Raw genomic sequence first — 24258 nt, forward strand, 5'->3', positions numbered from 1 at the left:
GACTAACCGAAGGTCTGGCATTATGGTCATCTTTTGAATCTCTCCAGAGAACATTTTACTGAGTGCTTTGGATGCTGACAGTAACAGCTCTAAACGAAACACAGTCACTTCTGACTATATTAATAGTATTTTGTTAGCAGAGGCAAAATTTTTTTTAATCCATGTTTGTTTACCAGTGGTAGAATATCTGTGGGTTTCTTTCCCAATTCGCAACACGGACACTGAGCCCAGATAATCTGGCTTAGAGAAATGGGGTGAAAACCATGGATCATGGGGAACCCAGCTCCAGGGCACACGTCTACACCACGGCTCCTGAATCTGTGGCTCAGGAACATGTAGGAAGAAGGACAGAAATACTGTACTCGCCAGGATACCAGGAAGCCTGCACTGAGACAGCTTCTCCTGGAAATGGATGCATAAAGAAGACCAGAAAAAAGGAAGCGTCAATAGTCATATTAAGAAGGGAGAAAGTTTCACAGGATCCTTACCCACCAAGCAAAAACCACTGGCAAAATGGTTGCTGGGAGGGGGAGAATCACCTCTCCCAGGGAAGAACCCCCTTACTGGCTGTCCAATGCAGGGTGGTCAGCCTTGGAACCATACACATGCAAACAACAGCAGATTCAGTAGGGTGTTCTCATAACATATGCACACATATGTGAGTGTAACAGTAACTGGAGAGCGGGGGGTGTATGGGAAGGACTGAAGAGAGGGGGGGGAGTAATGTAATTCTCTTTCCATTAAAAACATATATTTTTTTAAAAGTGTTGTTACCTAAAAAGACATAGAGAACGTCACCACCAAGTGTTAGTTACCAAGAATTTACTGCAGGAAAGGGTTTGCTTTACAGGTATGATATCATCCAATGCTCTAACACACCCTAGTGGGTAAACACCATTCCTAACTTAGTGACAGGAACTGACACTTTAAGTTAAAAAGAAAAATCAAATATCAGACCGTAAAACAGTATGTAATAAAGAGCCCGTGTATTATCCAGTGGTATATATACAGGTTGATTATGTATTTTGAGAAAATACATAAAAACTAAAGACTCCAGATAAATTTTCTTTTTCGAGATAGGGTTTCACCTATCCCAGGCTGACCTCCAACTTGCTAGTAGCTGAAGGGGACCACGAATGCCTGATCCTCCTGCCTCTACCTAAGTGCTGGGGTTACACGGTGTATGACGTCCATCTTGCTTGAAGAGGAGTTTAAAGAGTTAGAAGTTTGTATCGTGCCTCTTCATCTCACCTAATTAACCAGAACCCCTAAAGTGTCTGGCAGGTTATAAATAATGTTTTTAATCATTCGCTAATAGAACTGTATACACTGAACATTAGTGGGAATTCAGATTATACTGCTCTTATGTGTTGAAAGCTTCAGAAGATGTCTTACTTTTTCTGCTTGTGCTGAGTGCCATTAGATGCTCTTCTTTCTTAGTTTGCCAGAACGTAGCCAAAGCAGACTAACTTCCAGTCGTCTTCGGCCACAGGGCATCAATACTATTTTTTGTGTAAACGATTTATTGTGAAAGATGATCCTGGCACCAGAGAGCAGCAAGACCTCTGTCAGGGAGGAAGCCACAGGCCGACACTGAGCACTGTTGTAAATGACAGCTCACCACTGATGGCCCAGGCTCCTGCTTTCAGACTCCTTATTTGAGGTGAACCTTTGGGTTACCTTTGCCTACCCCTGTGGGAATTCTGCCAACATCCAGATAGAAGGAGGCTTCACAGCAGACCTGGCGTCAGTCTCGCTGAGCCTGCTCTGACCACCAGCAGGACAACACCCAGCCTGGGCAGGACCTCATCCCGCTCTGCCTATGACTGGCCGCCATCTGCAAGCACCGTGCTAACTCTGAATGTCAAGTCTCTTTGAGCCATTTCGAGGGCTCTGTGACTGCCCCAAAGCAACCTCACCGACACACTAAATTGTAACAGACGTGTCCCACAAATTAAGTATATTCTCCTTACTAGTACTTGAAATGTCCTTTGCTGTTGAGTTAACCATCCGCTGGATCGATGGTACGAGTAAATGCTACACTTTGGTGCCAATGGTGTGCTGCACTTCTAAGCAGATCCACTGTATTTCACCGAGGTCAGGTTGTCACTAACTGATTCCAATTTAGGCCCCGATTTCTGAAATAACGAGGATGCAGGAAAACTGAGAGCATCGTAGAAACACTGACTGAATGCTGCGGAAGGACTGGTGAAAACACTACTTTCCTGTTGTGGGCAGATGGAATGCTTTGGGAGTACTGTTCAAACTGCCCTCAGGATTATCTTGGATCGTACAGACCCAGCTAACTTTTCAGTACTCTGAATACAGACCACCGAGAGGATCGCCTCCTTGCGTTCCTGAAACTCTTCATTCTTTTGGTACACCCTGATGGAGAGATGCCAGTCTGAAACCCTCTAAAGAAAAGCACAATTACAATAGACATTTCTTCATGATTGCTAAAAGGTAGGCAGCAGCAGTATCGCTGAGTACCTTTTCTGGAGAATTCGGCACAGGTACATGCGAACTTCCAGGTAACCTGACGGCCGGACCCCCAGATAACCTCCATGTTTCAGTGGTCTTAGGGGGAATGTTGGGAAACTGACAACAGCTTCAAAGGCTAGTCACTGCTTTCCCTCAAGAGCAACTTTCTTGCTTAGAGTATGGTTGCACCAAACAGGATGGTTTGGTGCTTTCAGGCTTCCTTTTCTTACAGGAAAATAGGAGTCACTGCCCAAGTCACCCCTACCATGTTAGCCTCGTGAGCACACCAGACTGTCTAGGTTTAGTTGGACCCGTTGTTCAATTTCTGTTGCCTGCCCCTTTTCTGTATTTTTTTTTTTTTTTTTTGGTTGCTGTTGTTGTCTAGCATGGGTAGTGACAGTTACTGGGTTCTTTCTTTTATCAACGGCTCCTTTACCACAGACTCTATTCCTCCCGCTGGAAGCCTGTCATGGTTGGAAGCTGGAAATAAAACCACAACTGAATAGCCAGGCACTTACTTTAACAGTCATTTCCAACCACAGATTAATACTGTTACTGGATTTGACTAACGGCTCTTAATCAGCCCAACTGTCATCGCTCGAGAACGTTCATGCCAGCTCAAGACTGGCAACGTGAGCAAATCCAAAGCATGGTATAGCTTTACCTCTTACTCCCTCTTTCCCTATAGGAGCTATAGCTCCTCTCCACCCTCAAAAGGAGCCTCTCCAAAGAGCCTGTGTCTGGTTCTCCTTAATGAAGGGTAAAACCAAATGGATCAGGAAATTATGCACCCTCACCTGGCTGGAGGCTTTATGCAGCTGGTCAGGGTTGCCATGGACACCGACTGGCATGAAGACGGCACACAGCTTTACTGTCTAAGAAATGTGTGTGTAGCCTGTACCAAGCTCTGCCTATCTTGTCAGCGCTGTTACAAGAATGAGAGTCCAAAGGGAAGCTTGGGGCTTAATGGAGGGCTAATTCTCACCGAGAGCAAACAGAGCCAAGTTTTTCATTTCGCTGGTTGGTCTAACATTATAGACTAAAGCCTAGGGCCGTTGACAGGACTTTTTTTTTTTTTTTTTTTAAATTGATACAAAGATGATACAGGCTAGCTCAATCGAATTCAGGTTCTACCAACTAGAGCTTTTTACAAAAAAACAATCTAATCCCTGCTTCCACCCAGACAGGAGAGCGGCTTTGGGGACCTGTTAACTCCGTCTCTGGGCTGTGCCAGAACCTAACCATTACACAGAAGAATGTAATCCCACCCCTCCCCCTCCACTCCATGTGTCTTTCTTTCCCTTTCCCTGCTTAACGTGAGGGCTTGTCAGATTTCCGAGGCTTGTCTGGGCTCGAGCATTTCTCTCACTTCAGCCTTCTCCACCGCTGCTGAGACTGCGGGAGCTCACGGCCCGTGGTCCCTGCTATCATTTTTTCTGATTGATTGCTACTGAGTTGATGTGTGTGAAATACAAGTAAAGACCTTAAAAATGCGATGCTGTACATTCGATATGTCCTTGAAGGAAGAGTAAGGCAAAAAACTTCCCAGAGGGCAGTAGGTTTGAGATACGGAAACGCTTATAGTTTTGAGGCGGGGAGATGGTTAAGTTTATAAAGTGCCCACTGGGAAAGCAAAAAGACCCGAGTTCAGGTCCCAGCACTGCTGCAAAAAGACCCAAGAGCACTGGGTTGAGCACATGAAATTCTAGCACTGGGGTGTAGCGGGCAAGAAGATCCTCAGTGTCCATTGGCCAGCGAGTCTTTTGAAATCAGTGACCTCTGGTTCCATTGATGGTCCTTGGCTCTGACCTCCACACACACTCACATGCACAAAGCCTGAAGACCACACATTTACTCACTAACTCTAGGATTTAGTCCCGAGGGAATCACAGAAGGCGGAAAGCCCTGGTTATCAAACTGTGCGTCTCGGCCTCCCTTTAAAGAGTTCTTGCAAATTTCATTTTGACAAATGTTTTACCTACATGCACAACAAACAGGAATATCTAAGTACCAGTCAGATCATGATTTGTTTTTATAAAAGAGAAACAGATTACAGGTATTTCACGGGCTAAAGTGTTACAATGCATGAGGAGCAGTTGAAAAATACCGGTTACGCCACAACCAACGACCATTTTTTGGCCAAAGGCTTGTTTCTCCTTTTCTTTTTTTCTTACTATACAAGAATTCTCCTGAGACCGGCTTTAAGATTATGTATGCCTCCCGACTTGCATCACATTTCACTGACTAGATTCAGCACCGACTTATTACAATACTACTACTACTACTACTACTACTACTACTACTACTACTACTACTACTACTACTGAGCAGCAAACCACTGAACTGAGAATGGGACCCCTGTTGAAGGAATCAGAGAAAGGACTGAAAGAGCTGAAGGGCCTTGAGACTCCATATGTACAACAATGCCAATCAACCAGAGCTTCCAGGACTAAGCCACTACCCAAAGACTATACATGGACTGACCCTAGGCTCCAACCTCATAGGTAGCAATGAATAGCCTAGTAAGAGCACCAGTGGAAGGGGAAGCCCTGGGTCCTGCTAAGACTGAACCCCCAGTGAACGTGATTGTTGGGGGAGGGCGGTAATGGGGGGAGGATAGGGAGGAGAACACCCATATAGGAGGAGAGGGGGAGGGGTTGGGGGATGTTGGCCCGGAAACCAGGAAAGGGAATAACAATTGAAATGTAAATAAGAAATACCCAAGTTAGTAAAGATGGAGAAAAAAATAATAAAATGTCCAATGCCATCATTTCTTCTCTCCTGCCCTAAATATGGAGATCTTATCTTCCATTTCTTTACATCAGTATAAACTTCATCTTATTGGGTGGTTTATAATCGTCTAATATAATTACATACTTAGATATCCGAAATACCTCGGAGTAGTGTACTCACTCCTTCAAGTTAAAAGCTTTGACATTTGCAAAATTTTGTCTTTACCTTCCGGTACAAATAAGAAAGTTCTATAATAACCACATTGTCGCTGTCAAATGAGAGTACCCAGTGCACATAATTAAAGTCAACCTCGGGTTGGAGAGATGTCTCAGTCCTTAACAGTGCACGCTGCTCGAAGCACCCATGGCTGGAAGCTCACAAAAGCCTGCGCCTATGGCTCCGTGGGGACCAGATACCCCGGTCTCTGTAGGCATCAGCATTCAAGCGCACGCACCCTTACACACATACAATCAAAAGTAAACCTTACATAAAATAATGTATATAATAGACACATTATGAAGCTACTTTAAAAACCTGTTACTGAGCCTAGATGCCAAGTTTCCCATGCTGCCCTCCAACAAGCTATTTAGCCGAGGATGACATTGAACTTGTGATTTCACCCTCTGAGCCTCAGATTACAGGCACGTGTCACCATGACCGGCTTACAAGGTTATCATTCGTTTTAAACGCAGCTTTCTGGTTTGACCTGCTTCGGAAATATCAAAACAAAAGGGGTCTGTGCATGGAGTTCCGTTTGAGACAGGAGAGGGCGTGGCTGCCTCGTAAATCCGTTTGGAAGGCAGTGTCTAGTGATGGCTCACAGACAACCACTGCTCTTTTCCTTGACTAAAACCAGCCAGCCAGCCAGCCATACAGAGGTAGGCATGAAACAGTTCTAGCACATTCTGTGCTTGCTGGTCTCACAGACAAATGTCTGCTTGCTCCCCTCTCAGAAGGCCGCAGAGAACGACAGGGGGATAGTCATTTCTCCCATTCTCAGAGTTTCTTCTTGCTGACTGTTTGGAGTTCCCCTGGTAGCTGGTGTGAGGTATTTCTTCCTGTGGCTCAGAACAAGAGTCTACAATGGCCTTGGGGATTATGCTCTCGGTCCTATGAAGTGCTATGGCAATAGCTACAAAGGCAGAGGTCCCCCGACACCTTGCTCCGCAGTCGGTGGGCCTCTGCCCCTAACGACCCCGCCTGGTTTCTAAGCCTCATTTAGACGGTTTTCTGAGCTCATCTGTGTACTCAGGGTCTTGCCAGATTCTAAGCTTGGCTCTGGCCTTTGCAGAAGCTGTAGTGGGACAGAGGGGCAGGGACAGAAAGAACCCCAGAGTGACTAGGCATGACTTCATTATTGAGTCACCCGGCCACACTGTGGAGTGTGCTATGGCCTAAGTTTCAGTCTGATACCTAGGACTGGGGGTGCTGTCTAGAATCTCAGTGCTGTAGGGCCCAAGGCTTTTGACTCTGGATTCTTCTTGTGCCTGATGTTGTACCACTGACTACTGAAAACGCCATCTGGCTCTAGAGGACGCTGTAGCAGCGCAGACAACATGATCATCCATACTGATATTGTATACAATCCAGAACAGAAAGCTGTGGCATGCGACCTGCTTTACGTAACCACAAAGTACCACTGTGTGGGATCCACACTTGACTATTCTCACTTCATACTTGAAACAGAGGCTGAGGGACGACTGGTAATGAGTCACCCAGCTCGGAAATGATAAAGAGACCGAACTAGAGGCTGCAGAGCTGGCTCACACCACCGCCTCACTGTCCTGTGTCCTCCAGGGAATGCAGGCTGACTGCTGGTGGACATGTGTCAGTTACTTTCCTCACCACAATGAACAACCTGGAGGGAGATTTGTCTTGGCTCCCGGTTTCAGGAAAGGCAGTCCACCACAGTGAGGAAGGCGGACGGGAACAGCCACTTCTTCTACTTCTCACATCCCAGCATCTGCAGAGCGCTCGGCAGGAAGCAAGCCACCCAGTCTCAGCCAGTGACTTCTGTCAGCCAGGCCACAATCCCACGACCTCTCAGAGCAGGCGGACCAGGGGGGGATACAAATGTTCAAACACATGGGGCTCCAGGGGACAGTTCACGCCGAAACCAGGGTGAAGACTCAGCCTGAACAAAGTCCTTGCCTTTCTCAGGGAGTAACCAACAGGTCAAACACCATCAATAGATAAAGTTTAAAGGCCAGGTAGCTCGCACTGGCTGGTTATAACAGGATAATGAGGAGCCGGCATCTGGGAGGCCGCTGAGAAGCAGATCTCGTTGGTCATGCGGTACTCAGTGGTTTATTTGCCCAATCAGTACACTGCAGGCCAGGATTGGGCTTGCTTTTCATGGTGCTGACGTAAGGGAACCCAGAACGGGAAGTCGTATAGGATGCCCGCCCTGCTGGGCCTTCCGGGTAGGGTAAAAGAAAGTCAGTTAGTGGGCTGGAGAGATGGCTTAGTGATTAAGAGCACTGACTGCTCTTCCAGAGGTCCCGAGTTCAATTCTCAGGAACCACGTGGCGGCTCACAACCATCTGTAATGGGATCTGGTGCCCTCTACTGGTGTGTCTGAAGAGAGCAACAGCGTGCTCATATAAATCTTTAAAGGACCGCAGTCCCCAATGACCTTTAACAACTCAAAAGGCTGAAGGAGGAGACAGTGTGCAGAGGTGGCCTCTTCCCTTTGTCCTACGAGTACAGCTTGGGCTCCATGTGCTTGGTAATGGCTGCTTCCCTTTACTCTGTACAAAGCATCAAAAGTGAGGTCTTTACTCTTCAGGCTTGGACTTTCCCATTCACTGTTCTGGACTCACTGGGGGGAAAAAAACCCAGTTCAGATTCGGGGATAAGAAGGACTGCATTGTGCTCTCTGCAGAGTTCATCCAAGTGGGACACTGGCTTCTTCCCCGTGGAATCGTCCTATCGGCTTCAGAAAAGACGACAAAAGATAAGCTGGGCCCAAAGATAAGCTGGGTCCTAGAGAAGCTAAGGCCAAACGTGGTCCTCACACAGGCTCCTGAGTAAAACCAAGACAGACACAGAACCAAACAAACAGGGAAGGGGGTCCAACTCTTCCTATCTGAGACCCGAGAGTACCGGCTGGATGTGGCACTCACATAAAAATCAAAAGAAATTTCCAGTCCAGATCTTCAGATTTCTTCCAAATGGCAGATTTACAACCCCACAAACAGAAGAGAGGAACAGTGTAGAGTATCGGAATCCTCTGCTGCTACAATCTGGTTGCATTTTGTGTCTGACGACAGACGCTCCCAAGCTACCGAGGTTGGGACCAATGGCTACTTACGGCTTAGGAGAGACGACCACTAATATGTAGCACATTTACATTATGATTATTTTTTTAAAAGACTGCATTTTAAAAGACTGCAGTAGAATGGTTGTGGATCCTCTTCAAGGAAAAAAACGGATGCCTCTGCTCCTCGGTTTCCAGAAACTGACACTTTTTATTTCCCACTGTAGCATTTCCTCTAACTCCTGAATAATTAACCTTTAATGACTAACCTGGTCTTCTAGGAATGGACCTTGTGAAATCTGCTTTTGATTCATGCAATAAATGCAGGACGCACTGAGTGTGTGCAACCTGGAGAGGCTGCAATTCTTTCTGCAACCCGGGCCACCCTGGAAAGAGAGCAGGGAACTTGAACTTATCACCTGAGAACCGTTTACCTGTTTCCCCGTCTCGAGCCTCAGAAGTGTCTCCTGGCACAGAGCTGACCACGATCAGCCCAGCTTCTCATAGAACTGCCTGTGGAACACCACTCCAACCAGCCAAAATGGCCCCTGCCCCAGGCTGTCACTGTCAGCCCTCAGATTGTAAGGCTACAGGTCAGATGCGGGGGACGGGATGCCGCACTGGCATGGCCCTATGCCCAAAGGCCAGCAGCCAGCCCGATCTCTCTCCGTATAACAGCCTGACCACCTGTCTGAGAGGGATGACCAATCTCATTTCACGAGTCCTGGCGTGGAAACTAACGGTTCGCCCCAGACGCCCAAGCACTCACATCGCAAAAGGCAAAGAATGAAACCTCAGCTATGAATCTAGAACAGATCTCTTAAGGAAGGAGCCTTCTGGTGGCCTTGGTTTAGATCCTGCATTACCATTCCCAGGATCTTAAATGAATTCTCTAAACAGCTAAGCAGACCAGAGAACCAGCATCACCGGTCTTTGCCCTTTCCTGCCTTTTTTTTTTTTAAATAGCATAAAGAGCATTTATCGCTAGGAACAAAAAGGACACACGGCTACCAATAACAGCGGAAGGATCAGATAGCGGCTCCTACAGATCAACAATGTGGAAAGCAAGGGAGGTAAACTTGGAATTGCAAAGATTTCAAAATGTGCTGTTTGTAAAAACTGAACAGGCCTGGCTCCACAGTGTAAACGTCTTTGAGATTAGCCATATTCTGAAATGAGAGCATTCTCCCATTCTTTCGCGTGTAAACAAGGACCTCCAACCCAGAGCAAGGAAAAAATGGGCCTTTGCTTCTTAAAGCCGGTCAGACTGTCACCGCCCAGCATACCCACACAGGAAAAAAAGACGAGACTCATCTTATTTTCAAACTACTAGGTTACCAGCATTTTGGTGGCAAAAGGAAGAGAAGGGCTGCAGTCTGACCTGTGCTTCGCCCAGCACGTAGCAGTTTCTATCTCACTGAATGCACATGGCACTAAGAGTTCAAACTCCGCCTTAGAAATCCGAGTTCCATCCAGAAGTGTGCGTCCATGGTTCAGGGAGGGAGGGATCCCAATGGCCTCTCGCTGAAGCCACCGTCACAAACAGGATTTCCTAAAGAGGTCCGAGGGCACGGGAGCTCCTCTCTGTGTTGGCTCTGCCATCTGGGCAGCTCTGTTACTCCTTCCCTAGTCAAGAGGCCCAAGGGGAGGCGGTGCTGCTGGGGGACTCTCTTTCCTATTGTTCCTCAGGCCTCTCACTTCCCTTTCATCTCTGGTAATAGCTGGGATTTATGAGCAGAGCTGGATGACCTCCCAAGTCTTCTCTTTGGCTTATGTACCTCATGGGGACTCCTCACCAGGCCCCCCTGGCTTTGGCTTCCCTCACCCCAGCTGTATCTGCCTGGAAGCGTGGCTTCCTCTCTGCATTTGTTTAACCAAATGCTAAGGACTCATAAAGGGATGCTGCAACCCTTATAGCCCGACGATGAACGCGCACTCGAGCCACCATTTCCCACAGGACACCGAAGCCAGGCCTTGCTTCCTTAAGAATACACTACTTCTGTGGCATGCAACACGGAGTCCTTGCTAATTAGTCAACTAAACGTCTCCAAAGTCTACCCAAGGACTAACTTCATGAAGTCTCTGTTGCTCTAGCGTGGTTTGGGAAACACTTAATCTCTTCCTTTTAAAAAACCCCAACCACACAGCTCAGCACATGCATTCTCGTGGTCTAACCTGCCCACTTTGCTGGTCTAACCTGCCCAGTTTGCTGTACTTGCTCCTGTGCTCTCACTCCGAAGCCATTCACCGACAGACTTCCTCAGGGTCCAGAATAAGCATCTCGTGAGAGTTCCAGGGAACTGGAACGCACACTCACTGAGAGATAACGGGCAGTCTTGGATGCAGTTTCATTTCTTATGAACACTGGCTGAATATGTGAGTGTGAAAATTAGAGGAATGACGCCAGGGTCGACACTGAATTAATGCTTAACTATTTAGATTAATTTAGAAAAAAAGTTGCATCATTTACTAAATGCTTTCTGGGAACGTTAACTTAAAGCAATTAAACTGCTTTCAATATGTTCTTGAATTCAGTTTACAAGCATTTTAACGAAAATTTTGTCTGAAATGTTGGCTCATATTTCTTTTCTCTTATTTTCTTTTCTTTTTTCTTTTCTTTTCTTTTCTTTCTTTCTTGTCCGGCTTTTGACATTAGGGTAATACTGGCTTAAAAAAAGAGTTTGGAAGTGTTCCCTCCTTTTTTCTAGCTAGTGAAATAATTTGAGGAAGAACTGTATTGATTCTTTGAATTTTGTGCTAAATCTTTCTGGCTCTCCGGGCACTGTTGAAGTCTACCTAGATTATCTATTTCATGTTGATTTAATTTTGGTAGGACACACACACAGATAAATAAATGGATCCATTTCTTTTTGGTTTTCTAGTTCAGTGGACTATTGCTTTTTTGAGGCAGGGTTTCTCCATGTAGCCCTGTCTTTAAACTCAGAGATCTGCCTGCCTCTGCCTCCCGAGTGCTGGGATTAAAGGTGTACAGCACTACTACGTAGGTAAAATCGCCTGGCTAGAATATAGGTTTTTAAAGTATGTCTTCATAATTCACTGAGTTTCTTAAGTGTCTGTTGTGTTGCCATAATGCCAATACTATGTATTGAGTCTCACTAATTTGAAGTGAAAAGTGTGGGGGAGGGGCGGGGAAGGCAGGGAGAGAGAGGGGGGGGGGTCGACTGGTGTCTGGATGTCCTGGCCTGCTTATTTTATATAGAAAGTTTAAACCATGTCCGCTTTAGGTATTTCTTGGGTCCAACAAGCCAGAAAGCCCCATTTATGCAATATTTGTATGTTTCGGGGAAGAACAGAAACTAGAATTATTGCTAACCCTAATTTCAAAGCTAGGTATTTCAAGCAGAGCATTTCTGCTTGAATTCTGCTGAATTCTCATTAAAAAACAAAGGGAATAGTAGTCATCAATTTTCACCAAAAGGGAGAACAGTGAGCACAGGGACCTTAAGTCACTGGTCTGTGGCTCCAGGGCTAGGGAGTAGAAGGGCTGGGATTTAAGCCCAGGCAATCGGAACATGGTGTCAACCTGTGTTTAGCTGCTTCGGAGTTTTGGAGCTACAGAGCACGCAGGCATGTTTCTGTGTTGCTGAAGTGATCACACTGTGGAGAGATTCCATGCACCTTCAGTGTTGCAGTGCAGGCTTCTATAAGCAAGGAGCCTTTAGAGCTCGAGACACACGAAAACCATGGCCCTGGGCTAACACCTCCTAAAAAAATCCATGAGTTTTACGACTGTACCATGAGAGATAAAACACAAACCGAGTAGCACGTGTCCACAAAACTATCTCCCCTTTGCGTAATTTCTTCCTCTCACCAATTTGCTACCATATACAAGCCCGACTCTGAGTAAACAGGCGGAGAGGCAGCAAACACTCCACCCACACTCTTAATTACAGCCTCTGCAAGGCTCCTCTGTCTGTACGGCTAATCTGTAAAGTATTCCCCACAAAATGACATACACGTTCATATATATCCCCGCCCCCACGACCAATCTCTTCATCTACACTTGTAGCTACAGGCTTCCTGGGAGTTTTCCTGGCCTCAGAGCTGGGTTGCTCTTGGTGTAAACAACTCTCAGCCAGCCGTCGAGTGACAGCTTTTCGCTGTTACACGTTCTAAGGTGTTCACTGCTTATCCCACTGCTAGAATGTGTGCTGTGGCCATGGCGTCCCATGCAGGTTTCATGCATTCCTATTGCTGCTGCAACTACTTCACAGTCAGCTGCTTAAAGTAACCGAGTGCCATCTCACGGTCCCGTGTGGGTCAAAGCCCAGGTCCCGCATGACCCGGCTCACTCACTGTTCCACTTCTGATATCTGCAGAGCTAGGGGCATTCTGGAAGTTACAGGACTGAATGTGCTTCCACTCTTGGTCAAGTTGTTGGCTAAAGTCAATTCAACATGGTTCTGTAACTGACTCTTGATGGCTGCGAGCCAGGGCATCACTTCACTCCTATCAGCCTCTGTCTAGATCCTGATGTACCCACTGCACACAGCTGAGCATCCAGCTCTATTTAGGCTGCAAGTTCTCTGATGCTCCTTTCTGCCTCTGTGCTGAGAATGTTTCTATCCATCCATTGACCTATCTATGTATCTATCTGTGCATCTACCCACCCATCTACCTATCTACCTACCTATCTATCTATCTATCTATCTATCTATCTATCTATCTATCTACCTACCTACATACCTATCTACCTGTCCATCCATCCATCCATCCATCATCTATCTATCTATCTATCTATCTATCTATCTATCTATCTATCTATCTATCTATCTACCTATCTACCTGTCCATCAATCCATCCATCCATCCATCCTCTATCTATCTATCTATCTATCTATCTATCTATCTATCTACCTACTTTCCTACCTATCTACCCATCTACCTACCTATCTACCTGTCCGTCCATCCGTCCGTCCGTCCATCCATCCATCCATCCATCCATTATCTATCTATCTATCTATCTATCTATCTATCTATCTATCTATCTATCTATCTATCCATCCATCCATCTATCTACCCATCTATCTACCCATCTACTTATCTATGTACCTAATCTATCCATCTACCTGTCTGTCTGTCAACTACCTACCTACATTCCCACCCACTTATAAAAGACCCACAGGGTTAGACTGGGTGGCAACCCGTTCTTCTAAGGTTTATAATCTCACATTCCCACTGGGCGGGACTCTTTACCAGTGGGCATGGAACCTTGTCAATCCCTTAACAACGGGTAAAGTATGAGGGGAAGGAAGAGCAAGGCCAGTTGCATGCATGCATCATCACAGTAAGGTTACAACAAGAGCATTCCCATGTGGGAAAACACCAGCGTACAGTGCTTTTACGGTTCAACACCTCATACATTTTACTGACATATTACTACTAAAGAATTTCACTCACGCTGAATATTCATTAGATTTGTGTACTAGCATAGATTGTCTTTAAAGAAATGAGTTGATTCCAGTAATACCACCAGATGGAAGAAATTCTTCAAAAAGTTGAACTTGATGTATTTTTGCATTCTGAATTCCTGAATTCTAAGTGACTGTTACTCTTTGCTCCCGGCCTCTCTGAAACTATTCCATCTCTAGTTTTCATTTGGGCCTACTCTCCTCTGTATTCTAAAAGGTCTTTAGAGAATGTTGCTTTTTTAAAGTCACTGGTGGGCTAAAATGAGGCATGACTTTAGTCATACTTAATTAGGCCTTTAAATCTGATGGTACGCTCTTGCCTGAGGGGGAATTTCTGAAGTCCAATTACAGGGTTATTCTCATAATAAGGACTAATAAGTTGTAATGAAATTATTTGCTTTTAAGCCTCATCCAGATGTTGTTTTAAAAAATATCCTTACCCAACCACATTCCTACAGGGTTATTAGTGTGACCAGTACAAACAGGTGAGGTCTGCTGGAGTCCTAGCTCCCCTGAGAGCTTTGGCAGAGAGGTGAGCACTGGGTCAGGAACAGTTTCATCTTGTATCCATCATACGATGCCATTCTATTCCCCAAGTTCTAGCCCCACTATCCCCTCAGTTGGCTCACAAATATGTTCAACTAACACTTGGAAGTTTCGACACTGATTTATTTACTCTGTGTGGGTTGGGTAGGGTATACACTTGGGAGGGCAGAGGACTGCTTTTGTCAGTCAGCTCTCTCCTTCCACCATGCAGGTCCTTGGGATTGAACTCAGGTCAACAGGCTTAGCAACAAGTGCTTTTCTTGGCCAAGCCATCATACTGGTCCTCCAGCTGATATTTAACCAACCCATACATAATTATGGAATCCTCGAGTATGTGACACTTTCTGCTGAAGTTCAACATTCTTCACAGATTCTTCTCTTCCTTTCAAAAAGACGTAGTTTTCTCTACTCTCAAAAGGAGCTGTGTGTTCCTTAAACTTCAATGCACTGGACAGCCAAATCCCACGCCTGTGTCTTAGTGGTTCAAGCATAGGTGTAAGTCATAAGCAGTCCTGCGGGTGAACCTCAAGACTCCAGCTCAGACAGAAGAATGACTTCTTTATCCAGGCATCCTGGTGGGCAGATGTGCGAGTCTGGAAGGACCACACTCACTGCGCTGTGAGCGAGGACAGCTTTGAAGACACGAAGACACAGACGAAACCCAGCCCCAGAGCTCTCCCAGATCTGGAATCATGAGTTCCGAAAGTCAAACTTCTAGTTGATCCGAATCAAGTTTCACACTCACAGGCTTGAGCAAGTAGTGCTGTTGTTCGGGGACGGTCCCCACACGCTGAAACTTTCTTCTCAGTTTGGCAACGTGTTTCTTTGGTAATAGTTGGGATCACCGCTTCCCGACCATCAGCTTCTCAGCTCAGGTTTCCACCTGCAGTCCTTCATATCTGTCATCTCGTCACCGCACGGGACCCTTTGTTGTCGTCCTGTGTCCTCATCACGGGTTCTGTGTCTCCGTCCAAACGAGCTTTGCTACTGCAGGTGGCTCCACTACGTTTCCACAGCTGGTTCAGCTCTCTTTCCAGCTCCGTCTGCACAGGTCTAGAAAGTGCGATCCATGTGGCTTTTGGTGCTGTCCAGCAGGCTGCCTTCTGGCTACTGCTGTGCTACCTTACCATCTTTTAGCAATTTCCTTTTGATTCTTTTTTTTTTTCTGATCAACTACCATCTTCTGAATTTTATTTCTTTTGAATCTCTGGATAGTTTTCTTTGTTGTATTATATTCTTCTCAAAAGTTGTATTTTTTTTTCTTTTAGCTTTCTCCCTCTCGTTCTAAAAGAAGCAACGTGCATTTATCATTTATTAATCACGCATTATTTATTTATCTATGGACTGCGTGTGTGTAGTCAACACACCTATAATTACTCTGAACTCACGTTCGCTGCTCTCTGAGTTGCTATTCCATATCACGAATCTTACATATGTGAGATAATGTTGCTCACACACTAATCTTCATCTGCAGATATTCCAATCACTTCCTCCGGGAAGCCTGGCCTCTCTTTCATGGTCCCATGGAGCTTCCAATAGGAACAGGAATGAACACACACACACACACACACACACACACACACACACACACACCCCAAATTCACGTCACCCTTTGTTTCCCCCTTTGTGTTTATGTTGTACTCATTCACACCTAAATAGCGAACGATTCCTAGTCCTACTCAGTAAATTACAGCATTTGTATTTTTGAATTTGGCAACAAACTGGTGCAAGATACACACACAAAAAAAAACCCCTTCAGCATAGTGCAATATAAGAGAAGGTAGGTGTGTATGATCACGTTGAACACTCTGTATTTTGAATGGTTAAAATGGGGAGAGGAGAGAGGAGAGAGAGACCAAGAGAGTTGTGAAGTGGACGTTTCTGGTTGTGGTATGTGATGTAGTTTGTTGAGGTAAGACTCATATTGTGGGGGACACATGATGTTTGCAGGGAGTATAAATAAGACTAAGTGAACCGTGATGTGCTGGGGGGCATTTGCATAGCTAGCCTTCGTTGGTCTTGCATCTTTGCTGTCGTTGAGAGAAGCACAACAGAGAACTCCTGGCACCCCTGCTGGTCCTGGTTGCTCCACTGACTCATGCAGATTTGACAGAGGCCTGGCAGTTTCTGATGGATCATGTTGTCATTGCTGATCTGCGTCTGGTGGCACATCTAAACTGGACTCTTGGTATCCTGACACAAGTGAACTGGACTGCTGGTACCCTGACACTAGTGAACTGGACTGCTGGTACCCTGACAAACGGAGATTGAAATTGCTCCAAAGGACTTCTCCTAAACAGGTCCACATCCCCTTGTCCTATTTACCACCTTTTCTCCCCTACCTTTGGACCCATTTGGCTTGAAGGGGAGTTGAACCTTATTAAGTAGCGTTTTGTTTTTTGTTTTTTGTTTTTTTTTTAAATCTAAGTCTACAAAGCAGGTGGGAAAGAAAGAGGGAAAGGGGGACAGAAGAGAGGAAGTTGAGTGATGTGGAAGAGGAGAAAAGGTGAAGTGGGGGAGAAAAGGAGACTCAGCTTTTATAACTCTCAGTGTTAAACGGGGTTGTTAAATGCCAGTTCCCCAGGTCTAGGGCAAAGCCATAGTGGAGGCAGACTTTTAGCCTGGTACCCAGAGAAGCCTTAGCTCAAGAACCAGACACAGAAGACAATGGCTGTCAGACGGGGCACCCACTGTCAGCACCACCTATCTCTTCCACAGGCCGTCTTTTGCCATACTTTACCACTTGTTGTAACTTTAGCACTGAGAGAAGGAAAATAAAGGAACACGGTGAAGCAGCATGACCTTAATAGTCATCTAAAATAACTCTATTTACTCCTATTTATTATCTTGTCTAGGAAACCTGCACGAGTGCTATAAAGCGACAGATACACCATGCTGGAGTTTCCATGGCCAGACTGGACTTGGATTGGAGGTTCAGGGCGCAGCTAACATTACTTGGTCCAGGCCTGGAATTTGTTTTCTATCATTAGGAGACACAATCCTCCTGTCCACCTGTAAAGCAGGTGAGGAGATGTTTGCCATGAACTAAAGGTCAGAGTGGCAAAAAGCACTCTCATGCACTCAATCTCTCCTCTCTCCTCTCTCTGCAAGTATTTATAATTAGTGGGTGACAACTACCTTCTAATTAATTATTTTTTTTCTTTTTTCTTTTTTTTTTTTCGGAGCTGGGGACCGAACCCAGGGCCTTGTGCTTGCTAGGCAAGCACTCTACCACTGAGTTAAATCCCCAACCCCCTAATTAATTATTTTTAACCAACTCAGTGGTTGAAAGATGTGACCAAGCAGACCTGAGATTTGAAAGGGAGTCCTGGATTTTCCTATCTAGAAGTAGCTGATGGAGGGGCCTATGGAGGTAGCCCACAGTACAGATCTACAGAGCAAAAGTGCAAGTAAGGATACATTATCTGGTGACTACCAAGGATAGGGGTAGGTAAAGAGGGATCCCAGGTTCCCCGGAAAGGAAATCAGAATCTGCCACATAATTCTCTAAGCACAGACACCATGAACTCTCCAGAATTGTCTCTGGACTCCCCATGGGCTGGGGGAGGGAGAACGTCTGAGAAACTGCTTAGAACTTATTTACAAGTTTCCTTTTTTCTTTTTAACTGACAGGATGATTCCTTCCCTATCACTACCCAACTGATTAAAAAAGGGAAGCCACAGTGAACTTTACAGTTGAACTAGCTCTCTCATGCACCAGCGGGCTGTAAAACGGCTTTGTAAAATGGTGACCGTATTTGCTTGTTTTGGGTTGGTGGTGTTTTGGGTAGGTGAGGTAACCAAAGATTACAGAGTACCCGTCTTGTCTCATTCTGCACAATCTATCTCCTTCTGGGGATTTGAGGACCGAACCAAGAGCCTCACAGACATCGTGCATGCTAAGGCATGTTCCCTACCACCGAGCTACACTCCTGGCTCCCAGACAACCTCTGTTGATTTTTAGAAATCTCAGTCATAACCTATAAGTTTACAGCAAAATTAAGTTTAGCCTTTTGAGGGGAATTTGCTTTAGCCAGCAGAGGTTTTAAATGTGTGTGTTATCTGACCTTCTAAGTTTGCTTCTGGAATGTATCATACAGAAATACTTGGATAAATGTTTCTACAAAATTAAGACTAAGGACTTTATAGCAGCATTGCTTATAATAGTGCCCCAAACAAAGAAACAAACTTTAAATGTTTATCAAAAGGACACTAGTGCTAACTTAATTTTAAATTATAGCTAAGTTATAAAATAAGTGGACAGACAACTTTTGATGGCTCAGTGTGTAACCATTTCTTTGTTTACATAAAATGTATATATGTATTAATAAACACACACACACACTTCTGAGTTTATAATAAAGAAAAGATAGAGAAATATGTTTGGGGGTTACCCTGGCATTTTTTGATATGGGTACAAGAAAGAAAATGTTCTTATTTTATACCTCAGTATCACTTTGCAGTTTTACAACCAGGCTGTTCTTTAAGAGACACTGGAAACTGGTATCTGGATCTCCTGTCTGGAAACTAGTATCTAGATCTCCTGTCTGGAGACTGGTATCTAGATCTATCTGGAAACTGGTATCTAGATCTCCTATCTCAAAACCCTTCCCTCCACAGTTCTTGTTCCCAAAGGTGATGTACGAACAAAGATCTCAGACACAGAGACTCCCCAAGTACAATCAATGTCTGCACTGGAGAATCGTTCTGGGGAAGACCTGCTGGTGTTGATGAAGGCCAACTTATAGATGTGAACGGGTGCCCAAGGCACAGTTCTACAGAAGCAAAGTATGCTGTTGTTAGGGTGAACTGTGGACATTATATACTGTCTCGGTTTAGTTACTCTTTAAAGCTTCAAAAGCCCAGTACGGTCGAAAGAAGGAAAGCAAAGGACTTTGAATGTCTCAGACTGTACACAGGAGTCTGAGGGAGCTCAACTCTGCAGAGAGACATTAGGATGTAGAGGTCAATGGCCTGTCCTCCATCACAAAGCTGGAAGGGCTGAAACACACACAGGGAACCGTGGTCCTACAAACGAATTCAGTGCCCCACGCCCACCCATTTCCTTACTGCAGCTATGGTGGACAACCTGTGTACTCAGGAAGAGCTCGGCAGAGACAAGCTCAGTAAGACAGACACAGTCAGGACTGTGCGAAGAGGCAGTTACTCGGTACCACCGAAGACGACGAAAGGCGGAGGGCAGGCACCGGGAACAGAAGGGAAAGGGCGTCTAGCTTTTAAAGAAGATTTTTTTGCATTTTATGTGTATACGTGATTTACCCACATGTATGTATATGTGTCATATGTGTGTGTGTGTGCCTGGTGCCAGAAAAGGGCATGGGATACTCTGGTGCTGGAATATGAACAGCTGTGAGCCACGTGGGTATTCAGAACAGAACCCAGGTTCTTTCCAAGAGCTTTTAACCACTAAACCATCTTTCCTACTCCAAAGGCTGGGTTCCCGGGAAGGAAAACCTTAAAACACTTTGTAGGGCCAAATAACGACATCTTGGTCAGGCCCATGTTGAAGTAAGGGCCTCTTTAAAAAAGGTCTTGAGGCCTAAAAATGCCTCAAGTTTAGTTAAGTTTTTATTAAAGAGTGATTCTGTAAGTCACGTATGAGCTCATCATAAGACATAACTTGGAGAGAAGCAGGATTGGCAAGCGACTGCTTCCGGCAGCATTGAAAAACCGACCTCCATTGGGGTGACAGAAGTTGGTAATGGGCAGGGGCAAGGTGGGAGAGAGCATCACAGAAAATCCACAGGACGTGGACGAAGAAAGATGGAGATGAATCTAAGGAGACACTGAGGACCCAGTAGCCACAGGGATGCGTGTTTCATTACAGCAAAGGAAAGCGGAGAAGAACCAGGTTTCATGGTGTCATTTAAGCTTGAAAAGGACCTGTGGAGGGTGGTCCATGAAGGAACTCATGGTGCTGGGCCCTCTGTGGGTCAGCTTCATCTTGCCTAAATAAAATGTTTAGGACCGCAGCTTTAGGCCTTGGGAGATGAAGAGAGGCCAATGGAAGGGACAGAGGAAAAGGTACCCAGAAATGTGTTCATCGCTAACAGCCAGCCAGGCAGGGTTCACGGAACGAGGGGGTGCAGGTTCAGAGGTCGGCAATACAGAGCGAGCGAGAAGTTGAAGAAGGTCCCCGGATACAGGAGGTGTTCTCCGTCCTCCTCTAGAGTGCCAGAGGGACTTTGCAGTGTGCCTGGCTTCAGAGCCCCTTCTGGTCACCGATGGTATAGGCCATGGCGCTCTACACCACTTAACTTCTGCGGGCCTCAGTTTCATACCTGTAAAACCCGAGGTGGCAACAGAATCTCGCCAGCCCCCCCCGTCATTTTTATCACTGGAAAGGACCAAGGGACGAAGACGTGGTGGCCACAAAGAGTAGGAGGAAGCCTGGGGCTTGGAAAGTAGAAGAGAGGCCATTTGCAGGCTGGAGAGGGTGAGCGGATCTCCCCACCGAATCGCAAGAGGGTCCCTGACGAAGTGGTAAGAGCACAGTTCCAGAGCTTTGCCCTGACAGGAGGGAAACGAGAGAAAGGAGAAACAGGATTTCTGCACTGAAAGGAGGCACTCACTGGATGGCTTCACAGGTCCCAACAAATTGGAGGTAAGGCAGAACGCAGGGCTGGGAGTGTGGCAGTCAACTGGGTCTGTCAAGGGCTGGGACTGGAGGAGAAAGGGCACCACTACAAGAAGCCTGGTGCAGGCACTGAGCAGGCACATGTGCTTAGATCTGTCAGGAAGCAGGGCTTTTTTCTTTCCTTTTTTTTTTTTTTAAATCATGGACAGTTTGTATCAGCAGTTCTGAACATGTGGATCGAGACCCTTTGACGAACTTCTATCTTCAAAAAATATTTGTTATTACGATCCATAACAGTAGCAAAATTACAGTCACAAAGTAGCAACAGAAGTAAATTTATGAGAGAGAGAGAGAGAGAGAGAGAGAGAGAGAGAGAGAGAGAGAGAGTGAGTTTACTACAACATGAGGAACTGTACTAAAGGGGCACAGTCTTAGGAAGGTTGAGAACCCCCTGATTTAGGTGATGCTACTTCAAGGGTGTTTCTCTGAGAAATGAGCTTAAAACCAAAATTCACGTCAAAAGTCACAGAATACTTATAGCTAGCTGTTGGAGATAGGGAATGTATAAACTGGGCGATTCTGGGTTGAGCCAACTGGGGCCTTTACATTGTTCTGCCCCTGGTGTGTGTCCCTGTGTCAGATTTCTCTAGTCGATGCAGCTAAGAACTGGGGCGTTAGAGAGAAGGCACAGAGAGACTGGCAGCACCACTTTCTGCAGCAGCAGATGGGTAATAGGTCCACAGTTCTTCCTCCGAGAGGACACCGCACACACACGCATACAGATACAGGGAAAGCCGAAGTGATGAAAATCACCATGGGAACAGCCCAAGGGAGAGGGTGATTTGTTGCTGAAGAAGGGTCCCAGACTCAGAGTAGGAAGATCAACGGAAGTAAAAAGCGCCAGGATGGGGCCGTTGGCTGCCGAGAACAGGGATGGGGACATGGGAAGAAAGGGGGAAACACCGTGACCACAGGGCAGCTGAAGACTAGAGAAGACAGTCCCATCTGTGGAGACGACCACAAGACGGGCATAGTCAGAGCACCAGCCTGCAGAGGCTTAGGAACCCGGAGAGCGGCAAAGCTTCTCGGGACAAGCGTATTTGTCAAATGTACGTAGAGCCACACAGTGAGAGTGGAAACTCAGATCAGGCTGTGAAAATATCCGCTTGCCCTCAACTATCCTGGAGGTACCTATCACTCTATCAAGACTGGTCTCCTTTACTTGGGCACCATCTCGGGCATTTCCTTACCCAAGAGAATGTCCCTTTGGAGTTGTTGGCAATTTGGCTGGTTCTCTAAGTGAAGACCAAGAAGAGAGGAGTCAGAAATCCTAAGTGCCTGAAGCTCTGCACACACATTCTGACCTAGCCTGAGGTGACAGGTTTTCTCACCTCCTGACAGGTGCCTGGGCATCTGGGACAGCCAGTCGAGCACTTCGCTTCCTTGATGTCACTAGGGAGAGTAGGAGATGGAGACCCACCAACACGAGAGATGGGGAAATTGGCAAGGCACTCGGTAACATTTTAGACACTCGCTCACTGGCCTTCAGGCCACAAAGGACAGTTATAAACTGTTAGCTCCTGCTACTGGGTACTTAATTCATAGAAATCAATGACGACAAGTCTAGAGAAGTCATCAGACAAGGGGCGATACAGCCATGAAGTCTTGTTTGTTTCCTGCCAACGGTGGCTGTATTTGTTATATCCCCCTTGCTGGCATTTGGCTATTCGTAGCTAAGGACTAGCAGAGCCGGTGGGCCCAGTATTTCTAAGAATTACTATCTGTTCACCACAATCTCCATATTCAAAGAATTCGTAGCCTCTTTGATTCTGTCTCAATGTTCATTCTCTTTTTATATCTTTGCTTTAACCTGGGAAACCCCGTAACTTTCAAACCATAAGCTAACAGTTCTGGCCAGGACCACAAAGGAACGAATAGGTACCCGGAGGGTGGAGATTACTAGTTTATTTTGCCACACAGCTAAATACCCATCTCTCCCTGCCCCACCCCCATCTCCCTCTCGCCCTCCCATCATTTTAACTATATGGCTACTAACCAAGTATCTGACTGCTTTAGTACAATACACATCTCAATGTGAAGTTAAGATAGTTTACTTACAAGGAATCAGAGAAGGGAGATTAAGAATAATATAGCTCTAATCCGTTTTATCCACTTTGTAGAATGCTTCTGTGGGTCAGTGTGGGCAAATTATTAAAGTCAGATAATAGTGACAGATGGTATTTAAGTCTCTGGTTATTTGGCAACCATCTGCTCTAAGACTCTCTTTATTGAGTTCGTATTTCCTAGGCATTGATCTTAGAATAGAAAGCATGTAACTTTTGATAATGTGACGGAGGATCACCCAGCCTTTCTAACGCTGGGGAGACTAGAAATCAGGGTCGCTGACTACGTGGTCTGCCTTTTCACCTCTAAAATGTCACTGCTGCTCTCTGCTAGTAATGCATAATACTCTAGGGGGAAAACAAAGGCCTTTAGTGATGTCAAGAGCAAAATCATGACAGAGAAGAGCAAAGAGCAGCTAGTCAGGAAGACTTGTGTTCAGGCCTGGCTCTGCTGTGTAATGGTTGGTGTGCCTGGACAATTTACTCACCCCACTTGTAGAAGACTCCACATCTCTACCCTCTGAATATGGCACGGTGAGGTAACTCATGAAGGACACGGCCCTGGGCTTGTCAGAACCAAGTGTTTCACTCCCACGGTTTCTTTGCTCCCCCACAACCCAGGTTATATAGGATGCTAAGGTTTGCTCACACACAAGTGTTTATTCCTCAAAGATTTTATATAAACAACTAGGATGTGACTTCTGGGCTTTCACCGATAATTCTTTACCCCGCCACAACCCTATACAGTCTTCTTATAGCCCACAGCCCCCAACCCCCCCATCAGCCAGGTGTGTTTAACGAACTCATCATGCCCGCAACGACTTTCTTCCTCACTAGGATTTAAATGGTCATTTCTTGGGAGTGGGCCTCTCACATAGCAACCATTCTACAGGGGCCTGTGCTTCAGGCACACTCCAGTGGTGAGGTGTGCAGCCATTTTGGTGGATATTCACAGACAGCTTTCTAATAATCCTGACGTTTATATCGAATCTAATATCTATCAGCTAAATAAATAACTGGTTCATCCAGGCTACGGTTTCACGTATCCTTCCTTGGGGTGAGGCTGAATTAAAAAGTCGGCTGATCT

At 45.8% G+C, this 24258-nt stretch overlaps 1 protein-coding gene and 1 long non-coding RNA gene across 7 annotated transcripts in view; one reads left to right on the forward strand and one right to left on the reverse strand.

The window, feature by feature from the left end:
- The window catches only part of Cdk6 (cyclin-dependent kinase 6), a 192349-nt gene that overhangs the window by 29532 nt on the left and 138559 nt on the right, over window positions 1–24258 (reverse strand).
- LOC134486561 (uncharacterized) lies at window positions 1185–19314 on the forward strand. The gene is made up of 2 exons (XR_010065762.1): window positions 1185–17473; window positions 19071–19314. It is a non-coding gene; the product is annotated as an uncharacterized LOC134486561 (long non-coding RNA).

This window comes from Rattus norvegicus, chromosome 4, assembly GCF_036323735.1.
Source record: "Rattus norvegicus strain BN/NHsdMcwi chromosome 4, GRCr8, whole genome shotgun sequence".
NCBI lineage: Eukaryota > Metazoa > Chordata > Mammalia > Rodentia > Muridae > Rattus > Rattus norvegicus.